This window comes from Tiliqua scincoides, chromosome 6 (assembly GCF_035046505.1).
Source record: "Tiliqua scincoides isolate rTilSci1 chromosome 6, rTilSci1.hap2, whole genome shotgun sequence".
In the NCBI taxonomy this organism is placed as follows: domain Eukaryota; kingdom Metazoa; phylum Chordata; class Lepidosauria; order Squamata; family Scincidae; genus Tiliqua; species Tiliqua scincoides.
Window position 1 is genome coordinate 10,146,200 of NC_089826.1, and position 10,870 is coordinate 10,157,069.

Consider the following 10,870-nt stretch of genomic DNA (forward strand, 5'->3'; position numbering starts at 1 on the left):
AGCCTATGGGTATCCTTGGGCATGCACCACCTATTTTGGTCTGAAGAAGAAAAAGGCAAGGTTTGCAAAAAAGGGAATATGACCCAGCGCGCACCAGTGTTGCTGGATCCACCCCCTTTCCCCTCCTCCCCAGCCCCAGTTCCTCCCACCGCCTGCCCCAATGCCACAGTACCAGAGGATGGTGTTCTCTCTGCTGGCCTGTGCGCGCAGCCATCGCACTTCCCCAGGCAGCACACACATGCCACCGGCTGAGCTAGCAGGCACAAAAATGTGCCAGGGTACATCTGACAACTTCAGCAGCCACTTTATGTCTCAAGGCATCCCACAGATGCCTTTGAGAGAGGCACCTCTCATGAGTGTATATGAAACTGAGATCATCATGTAGCAGCACACTGGCACAAAACAGAAGGAGGCTGGGAGATGTTGTCAGACATGCAGGCTTAGTAGCAAAAATAACATGGGCATGGAGGGTATTTGAATAGCAGAGAAATACATAGTTCAGAAGAACATAAGACGATCCTGGCTGCATTAGACCAGGGGTGCCCAAACCCCAGCCCTGGGGCCAGTTGCAACCCTTGAGGCCTCTCAATGCAGCCCTCAGGGAGCCCCCAGTCTCCAATGAGCCTCTGGCCCTCCGGTGATTTGTTGGAGCCCACACTGGCCAGATGCAACTGCTCTCAGTGTGAGGGCAACTGTTTGACCTCTCAATAAGCTGTGGGACGAGGGCTCCCTCCACTGCTTGCTGTTTCACATCTGTGATGCAGTAGCGGCAGAAAAGGAAAGGCCAGTCTTGCTTTTGTGCAAGGTGTTTATTCATTCATATAAGTTCATCTTTAATATATTCATGTATGTAAATTTATTCAAATTTGAAATGTAAATTAATTCTTCCCCCCCGGCCCCCGACACAGTGTCAGAGAGACAATGTGGCCCTCCTGCCAAAAACTTTGGACACCCCTGCATTAGACAAAGGGTCTATCTAGTGTAGCACAGTTGATCAACACGTTGATCAACCAAGTAGATCAACCAAGTAGAAGACGAAGGCAACAGCCACTCCTGCTCTTGCTCCCCAACAGCTAGCATTTAGGCTACAATCCTAGCCACACTTACCTGGGAGTAAGCCTCATTGACTATAATGGGATTTACTTCTGAGAAGATATGCGTAAGATTGGACTCTTACCATACTGACTCTGGAGCTCATACAGCCTAGAGACTCCACGTAGCTATCTCGGTCATTGGTAGACATATTCTCCATGAATCTTCCTGATCCCCTTTGTCCACTTCATCAGTGCCATCCTCCAATAAAATCACCATAACTGCCCACTGCCAGGAGACTAAGCTAAGCACACACCCTGCTATCTTGCCATTGGATTCAATGGCTGCTCCTAGGCAGTGTGCTCTCAGAATTAGAAACCTGCCTCCTTCATCCAGTCAAAGATCAAGCACTTCTGCAGAATATTAAGCAAACACTCCGCCATTAGTGTTATTGTTTGGGGGATGTTCAACTAGAAAAGAAGCACTTGCAGGGAATTGATGAGGCAATGAAAGCTTTCTGTGTCCCATTACACACCATGTGCTTCCAATAATCTCTCTTCCTGAATGAAGATTACCCTGTCTGGGCGAGTGAAATATCATCCGTGTAAATTTAAAAAAAAACCTTCAATTCTGCAGGGTTGCAGGCTCACGCCGAGCGCTCTTGTGCAAACACCTGTGTCCCAGATATTACCTGCTAGACAGGGGAGATGGAGAGGGAGCCACAGCTCTGTTCAAACATATAGAAGAGCCATGAATATTTTATGGAGATTCTAGGAAAATATTTTGCAACGGCTGCTGTGCAGACATCTTCAAACTCGCTGCGCATTCCAGCCCAGAATATATTATTCTTTTCTTTGTACTCACCCACAGATATCTGGTACCATCAGTTAGTATCACTCTGTCAAATATAATATCAGCTGACAGATACAGAACAGGTGGAGGATGGGCAAAGGAAGAATAAGATTTCAGATCTGTGTTTCTGGGTGTTTTGAGGGAACTGTTCCAATACTATATTTCTGCCAGTACTATATTCTCTGCCATAGTTTCAGTGTGTAACTAAAATGTCCCCCATGACTGCAATTCTATGTTGGTTGGCAACCTTCAGTCTCGAAAGACTCTAGTATCGCGCTCTGAATGGTGGTTCTGGAACAGCGTCTAGTGTGGCTGAAAAGGCCAATTCGGGAGTGACAATCCCTTCCACACTGGGAGCAAGTGCAGTCTGTCCCTGGTCTGTCTCCCTGGCTATGGGCCTTCCTTCTTTGCCTCTTAGCCTCAGTCTGTTGGCCAAGTGTCTCTTCAAACTGGGAAAGGCCATGCTGCACAGCCTGCCTCCAAGCGGGCCGCTCAGAGGCCAGGGTTTCCCACTTGTTGAGGTCCACTCCTAAGGCCTTCAGATCCCTCTTGCAGATGTCCTTGTATCGCAGCTGTGGTCTACCTGCAGGGCGCTTTCCTTGCACGAGTTCTCCATAGAGGAGATCCTTTGGGATCCGGCCATCATCCATTCTCATTCTCATGGAGAATGGAGTGAGAATGCAATTCTATGAGCAGATCGGAAAACTGTGGACACTCTTGAACTTTCTTAGAAATTGTGGCAATCTCCAGGGTAAGAAGGAGAAGGAGCATGTTCACCTCTGAATTGGAGATCATAAGCAACCATGCATAGAAAATTGCATAGCCATACATGCGAGGCAGGTTCTAGCCGCTACTGGCCCTGTGAGGGAGTCTGGGATACAAGCCTCCCACCCAGCTGTGAGTCTGTCGGTCAACTGACCACCCTCTCACTGAGTCACTTGAGCAGGGAGGTGGAGAAGGGGCATCTTGACTGGCAGCCAACTCCTCGTCCAAATAGATTATGTCTATTTTGTTCATTTGAACCAGATACTCTGGACCATATCCTTCTTCGGTGCACTGCTCATCACAACCTCAGGTCCCACTTACTTGATTATTTTCTTTCTTCTCTTCCTGTTTCCCTTGTTGATCCTTTCCCAATTCTTCTCAGTGATTATTCCCCTCCTATTACCAACCTGGTGGCGGAATTTTTAGCGGTAGTCTCTAAGGCCAAAGTTTGAAGTTAACATTCCCAAAGCTGTTCTATTTTACTATGCTATTTATTCTCTGTAAACTTTTAATATGCCAATAAAGGCACTGAAGTGTGCGTGTGACTGGTAGCCTTGCTTTGCTTCTCACCGTCATTCTCTCACACATCCCCATATAAACACACAACATACTTGAGCCTTCTCCGGGTAGCACTATGGTTGAATTAAAGTATGGAGACAGAAAGCTGATTGCCCTTTGGGCTTAAAAAAAATTAGAGAGGTTTGTTTTGATCAAAACGAAGGTAAACAGTTTATTGGAAATGAAAAATAGGACAGGGGGAAAAAACAGACAAACTGACATTCTATACTTGAGATCAAGAGGCAAAGTTCAAAATAAAATAAAAAGGTATTCTAACTTAGACTCCCCTCACTTAAATAGTCCACAAAATTCAGCACATTCTTGGCACTAGAAAGAAAGATTTTCATAGGAGTAAACTCTGAGTTAGATGAACAGCAGCCATGACTTTCATTATGGCTTGGTTGGCACCTCACAAGTTTACATAGATGGTTGGCTGCTGGATCTACTGGAAGCAAGGGAAGAGGGTGAAGGGTACATCCAGCTAGGTTACTTCCAAATCTTTGACAGGCAAAGGAAGGTCTAGTGAGGGAGCGCATCTGGGCTAAATTGGGGTCTGTCTCAGCCCCCTCCAACAACAATGTATGCAAGCCAATTTCAGGTGGACCGCATAGCACCTAACTCAGCAGCCTTTGAAAGTACAGAGCTGAGAACACGGGGTATAGAGCTGCTGGGCAGGTGGGCTCCTGGTGGAAGACAGGCATGCTGCTTTGCCCTGAATAGGTGGGAAGTACCCACTGGAAAGGGGCAGGGAGGACTGTGTGGTTGGAGAAAGATCCAAGTCTGCTTCCGCTTTGACTTTCAAGCTGGAATGTTTGAATTCCAAGCTATGCAAAATAGCACAAGCGCACTTTGTAATGGAACCTTTGGCTGATCGCAGCTTAGGTTTGAAGCCTAAATTGACGGTGTCACTTCTGGCCATGACACAACTTCCAGGTTAACAACATCACTTCCGGTGGATCCCAGCACAGTTTGTCATTCTAAAAGGTGGAGCCTGGTGCTAAAATGTTTGAGAACCACTGAATTAGAGTGAACTGCTGGTCAACCTGGCCTTTCGTATTTGTTGACTTTTTAAAAAATGTATAAAAAGAGATTACAATTCTGTGTTTTCATTCTTAGATATTTTAATAGCTGCAGATAATTAGGGAAAGGGAATAATAGGAAAAAGGGAAGCCCAGTAAGTAGCAGAGCACCAGGATTTCACCCAGATGAACAAAGCACACTGTTGACAAGTTGGCAACCCATTTGTCTGCAGGAAAATAACATTTTGGGGAAGGCTGCAGATTTCTTAAAAAGCTTCTGCAAAAGAGAGTCAAACTATAGTGGTCTTTGCTCCAAGGACCACCACAAATCCACAACATTAGAGGAGGGGAATTGGCTTGTTGATTTGTGAAGAAAACGTCATGGTTATTCACCCAAGAAATGAAACATTCTTTAATTGGAATACTACCTGCCAACCGTCATGGAGGACCGAGACAGGGAATAAGCTCAACACACAAAGGAAATCACTCTGTGTATACAACTATATCAAGTTGTGGGTTTGACTGCATCCCTAACTAGCTGCAAATAAGACTGTCAAATGGCTGGCTAAGTGACAGATAAAAAACTTGGGCTGGGAAAGGAAATTAGCCTCCTTGGAGCCAGTGGCATAGCAAGAGGGGGTGCAAAGCACTAAGTTTTGCAGGGAGCCTCACCGCAGCGTGCAAGCAGCCCCTCCTCTCCCCTCCCCTTCGGAGCCATTGTGGGGGGGGGAACAGAGGTGTATGCCCAGAAGGCATATGCCTCTGTATTGCTTCTACCACCTAGAATGGCTCCAAAGGGGAGGGGTGTGGTGCGGCTCCCTGCAAAACTTAGTGCTTTGCATCTCACCTAGCTACGCCACTGCTCAGAGCTGGACAGCCTTGGACACCACAAACCTTTAAAACTTGTTATTACCAGCCTCCTTCCATCATAAATATAACTATTATCTTTCATTTGAGCCAGATGCCCACAAATGACCAATACTATTCCCACCAGTTACAAACAATAGAACACTGATTTGTATCCCCTCTCTATGGTCAATACGGCGCTATAAAAAAGGTAGTAAAATCTCAGAGTAGTGTTAACACACTTCAGTGGTATGAATATCAACTGGCACTGCAGAGCCAAATTGTATTTTTACCACTTTCTTGACACAGTAAAAAGGAAAAATCCAGCACGAGTCATTCTGTGCCAGCCGAAGGCAAATTGGAAGGGAGTTAACCTTTTTTTTTTTTGAAGCACTGTCTGTCAAGCTTCCAGCACTTTGTATTGTCATCTATTATTTAATTACTGAAGCTAAAAAACCTCCCAGTATAGTGGTTGCATCCCACCCCAAAGGCTCAGTCACATACTTTTCATGCTTTGAAGAAGAAATTTTGAAGCAGGAAGATTTCCACTTACTCGTTTGCAGTCAAACAGGAACTTTTCATTGGCCAAGGAGCTGAAAGATGATGCCTGGAAAACACAATGTGAAAAGATATTCGACATCAGGACATTTTGTTCATTCATATGCTGCGTTTTCAAAGAACAGCCAGTATGTTAGGGCTGGTTCCATTCATATGCTGCGTTTTCAAAGAACAGCCAGTATGTTAGGGCTGGTTCCTAGGAAGCCATCAGAGGGGGGAAGCCAGAGCTAAGGAACACATCAGAACCAGGAGAACATAAGAAGAGTTCTGCTGGATCAGGCCCAGGGCCCATCTACACCAGCTTCACAGCAGCCCACCAAATGCCCCAGGAAGCTGATTGCTAGAAAACCATTCATCACGGTGAAGTAAGGTGTTACATGAAAATCCCCTTTTTCCTTTTAAGTTGTGATTTTTATATCTGGTTATGTTATTATGGACTAAAATATCATGCAGGCCAAACCTCAACATACAGGCCATGAGCTCATGGCATCTTACAGCCATCTCGCCAGGGGCAAGTAAGAGTAAATCATTGTTCAAGTGTCTCCTAATCCAGTCACTGTTATGCAAACGCATTAAACTTCTCACGCAGACCAAGTTCAGGTCAAGTCACAAGCTCCTGGTTAACAAGTCTGGAAGAGTAAATCATTGTATTGTTTAACTTAATCACTGCTTAAGTACCGTATGCAGATTTAAAATGCCTTCCTGGTCTACTGAATGTTTCAGTTCCCCCTCTCCCCCCCCCCCAGGAAGCCAGCCATTAGACACATTGAATTTTGCTGATAAGGGACATCTGGACCCCAAACACCCTGGTGGGTGGCAGTTTTTCCCCAGCTCAGCGCCCAGCCCATTTCGGTCACAGCAAAAACCCTTTTAAGAGAGAGGCTCTGGCCCTATGCTTTCTCTCTCTGGCTGCCCTTCCAAGGCAGAGGTCCTCCATGCAGGACTTCCCCCCCCCCCATCCATCTGCTCCTCAGGACAGGTAACTATCTTGCGTTCTGGAACTCTTTCCCTTCTTTCTTTCCAACCTATTTATCCCCTTCTCTCCCCATCTTTAGTTAGCAATGGCATTGGCAGATCAGGGACCCCTATAATCCTTCCTTACAATCATTCCCTATTCCTAATTTCCTCGGATGCACCAAATACCCTCCACATGCAACCACCATGAAAGCTAGGTACAATATATACAAGAACTAGAACCACGAAATGTGCATTATGTTTACCTTTGTGCTTATGTAATAAAACTATAATCTTTTACTGAAAGTTGTCTTTCTCTCAGTCTCCCTTTTAAGCAAAAATGAATTTCTCTGCATTACGCCGTCTTGTTATCTAGCCTGCGATCCTGAGGTTCCAAGAAGGGTAGTGTACTAATTCCCCTAAACCAAAACAGCCCTTTTGGTAACAAAGGGACAACAGAAACAAAAGCAAGACATGAAAGGAAGGCCTGCAGACTCCATGTGCAAGAGAAGACCTCCATGGATTGCATGGTACACTGCTTTTTGTGACTCCCGGCCCATGCCCAGACTGAACATTTTCCATAAAAGAGAAGGCTATTGAAAGGAAAGCTGAAACAAATATTTAGGAGGTCAGCTTTTCATGCTTTCATTCTGGGGATGTACTGATTTTTTTTCTCCATTAAACCCATGCCAACAGCTTCCTGCGCATTCAGGTGTAAGCACAGCCACATGTAAAGTGCCATTTACAAACAACTTAAACGCACTCTTGCAAAACAGCCTGCAGGAGGCAAGCCACAGAATTAGTACACAATAAAAGCAACTGTAAGTGGTTTGGCTTTGACAGAGAAAACACTGAAGAGCTGCTTTAAACAACTTCTGGCATGCATTACAATAGCCTTCTTTCCTTCTTTTAAATGCCTACAATCAAAACACAGCACTGAGAGCTCCAGAATAATATAGACCAAACCAATGAGCCCCAATGCAGGGGCTCTGGTGTGCACACAGGGGCCCCAGTGTACCCAAGGAGGTTTGAGACTGACAGGCACTTCTACAGTGGTGATACCTCTGTGCCTATCTAGGTACATAGATCTGCCTTTGACATTTAAGAACCCTATGCACACAGGAGCCCCCACTGAGCTTTGGATCAGAGTGGCTGTCACCAAGTCAAATATCATCTCAGACTCAACTGCACTAGCTAGCCTCGGGGAAGACACCATTCTCTCAGCCTCAGCTTCTCAGTCTGCAGTATGGGGATACAGCCACTCCCCTGGCTTATAAGGGTATTCGGTTATTGATAAAAATGCAACACACTGTGAACACCAGAACTGTGCTATATAAAAGTGAAGGCCATGTAAATCTCGGTCCATAAACAAAACTGCATGTATAAATGCTCTCCATTGGCATAGCTAGGGGGAGGCAGCATGGCAAGTACTACAGGTACTGCAATGTGTTGTGCAAGTGGCCCCTCCCACTTGCCGACGGACCCATTCCAGGCAGTAACTGCTCACCAAACCAAACAGCATCTCCTGCTCACTGCTGTCGCTGCCTGGAATAGCTCTGATGGCAAGTGGGAGGGACGGCTTACACAGCCACTGATGCTCTCCTCTATAGCTGCCTATAAATTAGACTCTTGGCCCATACAGTCCAGTACAGTCTACCCTGGCTGGCAGCAGCTCTCCTGTGGCTCAGGCAGAGATCTACTACCTGGTTGGCAACCTTCAGTCTCGAAAGACTCTGGTATAAGCCTACAGCACCAGGTATTCCCAGGCGGTCTCCCATCCAAGTACTAACCAGGCCTGTCCCTGCTTAGCTTCCGAGATCAGACGAGATCGGGCATGTGCAGGGTACCCTAACATTGTTAGAAGTAGCTATGCCAGGAATCAAACCTGGGACCTACTGCGCATGTTCTAGCACCGAACTGTAGCCCTCCCTTATTTTCTTAAGATCTGCTAATACTGGAAATATTAATTGTCGGGAGAGTTAACAAAAGAGGCCAGCAGGATTTTTATCACTGACTAAGGGCCATAATCTGCCTTCCATTTAGTTAATGAATATTTGGAGAACTGTCAGATAATTACAGAGAAAGCAGATGGGCTAAAATGGAGACCGTCAAAAAATGGCATCCACTTACTTCTTCATTTAATGCTAAACACATCTAATCATTCCACTTAATTGTAGGACAATATTTACTTAGCAAAGAGCAACTTGCAAGTTCAAGAGACGGTTTGGCTTTCCACCTGGGAATCAGAACTCTGAAATCCTCCATTAATTAAAAATCAACTGTATTGTATATCCAGGGGCCAGCCTGTCACATTTGGGAGCTTGAGATGAAAAATCCAAATGGTACCCCCCCCCCAATCCCTATCAGGCTTTTGTGCAACTCTCCTTCATTTCATTTCCCCCGGGGGCTGGGGATAAGAATAGGCCCTCAGTTTGGCTGTACTTGTCGTAAGAGGCGACTAAACAGCCACCGGGTAGATGGGACTCATCAGCCTGGGAAGGCAGCTCATCTGAGAGAAGGAAAACTCTGATTCCAAACCTCCACTGCCTTGTGGCTTCATCCAGTTATGGAAAAGGCTTCAGGAGTCAACCTTGAGGCAAAATCCAGAGCCGGAGTCCCTGAGGCAGTTCATGGCTGAACACAGTCACGTTCTGGCAACTCCTGCGACGCCGCTGGAACCAACCGTATTGGCCTCTGCCTTTCCATTGGACCATTTCAGCGACGTGGAGAGGGGGGATTTGCTGCATGGGAAACAGTCTGTCCTCCATATCTACCTTACCCAGGCTTCGCGCACTGGAGAGGACACTCCATTCCAGAACACTAGTCAAAGCACAATACCATAGTCTTCCAAGACTGAAGGATGCCTTCATTTCAATGCGGCCTGCACAGAACTTCCTGGTGGGATGTGCCCTGTTGGTCAGATCTGTCTATCTCTGGCACATTTACTGGTGCTCAATATCATGCTGATGCTCAGCTTGCCTCACAGCAGGAATGTCTCCAATTTTAACTGACACACAGTTCAGAAAGACTATGCCCACATCTGACAGTGGTGATCCTGATCCCTCTTGGAGGGGGGGGGGAAATATCTAATAAATCAACCAAATAATACATAAATGAATTTCCATGTTACATTCATAGCATACTCCAGTCCCCTCTGGAATGGTAGCTTGAGACTGATCTCAGGACACTGTGTCAAAGTAGGCTTGCCATGGATGCAGTTTGAAGTTGCAAAAGCAGAAGACAGCAAAGGTCTCAAAAGGTCCAAACTGGAGACCACTGTGCAGAGAAAAAGCCTCCCTGGCATGACTGGAGCTTACCATTCCATCGGGGAGCTTGCTAACTCTGTTCTCGATCTTCCCCAAAGTTTGTGCTGCCCAGCTGCGTCTGTCCAGAAATCTGGGCACAGAGCCTGCTGGGGCAGCAGAACGAGGAAATGGCTGGCCCCCGCAAACTTTGGGGGAGATCAGAAGCAGAGTTAGAATATTAAGCTCTGTAGAACAGTAAGCTCTGTTCACATGGGGAAGGGGTTTGCACAGGCGCTGGATCCAGGTGTGGGCCAGAGTTTGGCACCTGCTGCCGTAGGCAACCTTAGGTTTCAGTCAGTCTCATGGGTGGGCTAGTCCCAATCAGGGTGGAAGTGTCTATGAACAAACCTCACAGATCAAAGCCACTGACGGAACTTTCCAAGCACCTACCATCACTGCAAACACAGGCTGTGTCACTTAGATACTCACACTCTGCATAGTGTCCTCTCTCACTGCCATGCAGAGAAGACAGTAAGAGTATAGTTGCTTCTCAGATACAGGAAATATTCTATAGCAGTTGTTGGCAATGAGAAGGCACTGTCAGATTAATTAATCTGTGCCAAGCCTCCACTACAACTGGCCCTTGTGTAAAGCAGGCAAAAACCGCTGATGAGCAGTGGCATAGCTAGAAGGGGTGCAAAGCACTAAGTTTTGCAGGTGCCTGAAAGCGCCGTGCAAGCGGGCCCTCCCATTCGGAGCCATTCAGGGCGGTGGGAGCAAAATAGAGGTGAATGCCAGAGAAGACTCAGAGAAGAGGTGAATGCCTCTGTTTTGCTCTTACCACCCAGAATGACTCTGAAAGGGAGGGGAGAGACTGCTTGCATTGCACATTCAGGCACCTGCAAAACTTAGTGCTTTGCACCCCATCTAGCTACACCACTGCTGATGAGAGAGTCTCATAATGAAACACTGGCCCCAAGAGTTATGGAATTATTCAATAACTTGTTATTTCCCAGAGTCTGCCTAACATAAAGGATGTTG

General features: G+C 46.4%; 1 pseudogene; it reads right to left on the minus strand.

The window, feature by feature from the left end:
• Positions 1 to 8,325: 8,325 nt before the first annotated feature.
• LOC136656443 (5S ribosomal RNA) lies at positions 8,326 to 8,446 on the minus strand (annotated as a pseudogene).
• Positions 8,447 to 10,870: the final 2,424 nt, after the last annotated feature.